Below are 2668 nucleotides of genomic sequence, written 5' to 3' on the forward strand. Positions count from 1 at the left end.
TGATAATGCTTTCATTTTATGTCTTTTCTTCTGTGTAAACCCTTTAGACAAAATTTCTAAATTGCATATCTTCAGTTCATTTTCTACTTTAAAATATATAGAAAACTTACCATAATATGACACATTTATAGTTTTATTCTAAAATCATCGACATGTCTTTGTTGTACAAAGCAAATGTTTTCACGGTGACAATTTTCTACAAGGACATCACTTTGACTGTATCTTGTTGAAACGGGAGCTGCGGGGTTGCGTCCCCGGCACCCGGCCGCCCACATGGCTAGCTTATGCCCCCAAATAATTACACGGAAACTGTATTCTTTTAATCACTGCCTGGCCCATTAGTTTCAGTCTCTTATTGGCTAGCTCTTACATATTGATCTAACCCATTTCTAATATTCTGTGTAGCACAACGAGTTGGCTTACCAGGGAAGATCTTAACCTGCATCTGTCTGGAGTGGGAGAATCATGGCGACTCCCTTACTCGGCTTCTTTCTCCCAGCATTCTGTCTGTTTACTCCACCCACCTAAGGGCTGGCCTATAAATGGGCCAAGGCAGTTTCTTTATTAAATGAAAGTAACTCCTCCATCAGTATCTTCACATTTAATTTTCCTATATTATGTCCCACCACCTTTTTCTAATGGGCTTTTTAAAACTTTTTTATATGATGGTGTGTGTGTGTGTGTGTGTGTGTTTATTTTTGCTGTTCTTTGCATGTGTGTTTCCTTTTTTACTGTGCTATGGATAGATCCTGAGGCCCCTACACATGCTAGGCAAGAATGCTACCACCAAGTTACACTCTCAGCTTCAAAAATATTTTGAAATTTTTTACATAAATTCTCCTCTATGATCCTTCCTGTCTTCCCCAAGAGAGTCAGATGGAGAATCAGTGATAACATCAAGAAATATTGTCTACTTGTTTTAAAATTGTTCTATTAAAATGTACAGACAGTTTGTGAGGATTTGTGTAGGTTGTGGTGTTTGCAGGTTGTGTTAAAATGTATTTTTGAAATCCTCTTTTAAAGAGGCATGCTCTGTATTCAGTGTGGATTGGTAAATAAGCTTCTACATATCTTATGAAAAAGTTAAAGAATCTACCAGTAACATTTTGCGTGTATGAATAGTGTGCTTAGAAAGCAATTTCAATTAGACATTAGGTAAATTCAATTGTATGCTTACCAGAAAATTTACCAGAAGATAAAAGTAGAATCATTCAGTTGAGCAAACTTTCTTCAAAATGCCAGTTGGAATATAAATGTATTTGTCACAAAGACTATTTTTCAAGACTCATGAATCATCAAATTTGAAGAATTTTAGTTTTTCTGCTGAGAGAGCTATTGTAAAGTGTAATATCACAAACTAAAATACACATATTTAATAAATTTTATCTTTTTCTCAGTTTTTCTGTTTGGTTTTCCTTTTTAGTGATAATAGCATCACTCATTTACTGTATTACATTTTCATTATGAATACTCACCAATTTTATAGAAAATTCTCATGAGAAAATCACCTTTATAAACATGTCTTGCCTAGTAATTATGCATGACCTAGTTTCTCTGAATTTGCAGACATGGAAACAGCTTCATCGGATGTGACAAGAAAAATCCTTTAACTTCAGAGGTTTTATTGTAAACATAAAACAGGAAAGAAATTTTAATTTATTTTTTCATTATGGTCATGTAGCATGAACAGTTAGCTTAATTAAGTCAAGCCTGTATTATTTCAACAATGTTCTATTTTTATAGTTCCAGTCCTTTTGTTTAGAAAGTAAGATGATAGCAAAATTGCATTTCCTGAAAAGTTCCTTAATACATTATCAAATTTTCATGTTAGGACTTACTGTTAATATAGTTTCAGAAATGCAGTGTCATCTGATAAAAATTGAAACGTTAAATAAAATTAGAATTTGGGACTTAGACATATTTTCACAGAGAGCCTAATTTATTTGAATGATTTAAATCCTGTGTCAAGTTATGGGACTTTTTTTAGCAATCTAAACTCAAATGACAGACTTAATATCCAAACTCAGTATAATGAAATGATATCAATTCTCTAATGTGAGCAAGTTGAGTATTGTTTAACTATGAGTAAATTTAACCCCAGGCAAAGACGGTGTCCAATCTAGAGTGTAAGTTACACCCACATCCATCTAAAATTAGAGTATATACACACACTTGGAAAAAATCTATTTTCATCGTAACAAACTAGATGACTCACATTTATATTCCAGAAGTAGGTCCAAGGGTTCCAAAGTTTAGTTAAGAGAACAGTAGCTGAACTGTTCAAGTGGAAAGGATAATATGTAGTGTTTCTAAGCCAAGATTAACAACACACAAAGAATAGTCTTCTTTGTGAAACTAAGGCTGTTTTGAGTGGTTCACCAGAGAAACTCAGTTTTGGCAGGGAATTATTTCCAAGTTGAATGACTTCATAGAATGGCTATAAAAGAAGTTTGGAACAAGTACTGGAAAACCATGTCATCAAACCACTGGAAACCTGGAATACTTCAATCTACATATGTCAAGCATTGATGAAGAGTGTGTGTGTGTATGTGTGTGTGTGTGTTTGAGTTTTAGATGAATGAGGATGCATCAATTAGTATTACCCTATTTATTAGACACAACTATACACAGAGGCAAAAGTAAAACATTTCATGTATAAGATGCTGGT

Source organism: Chionomys nivalis, chromosome X (genome assembly GCF_950005125.1).
Source record: "Chionomys nivalis chromosome X, mChiNiv1.1, whole genome shotgun sequence".
Lineage (NCBI taxonomy): Eukaryota > Metazoa > Chordata > Mammalia > Rodentia > Cricetidae > Chionomys > Chionomys nivalis.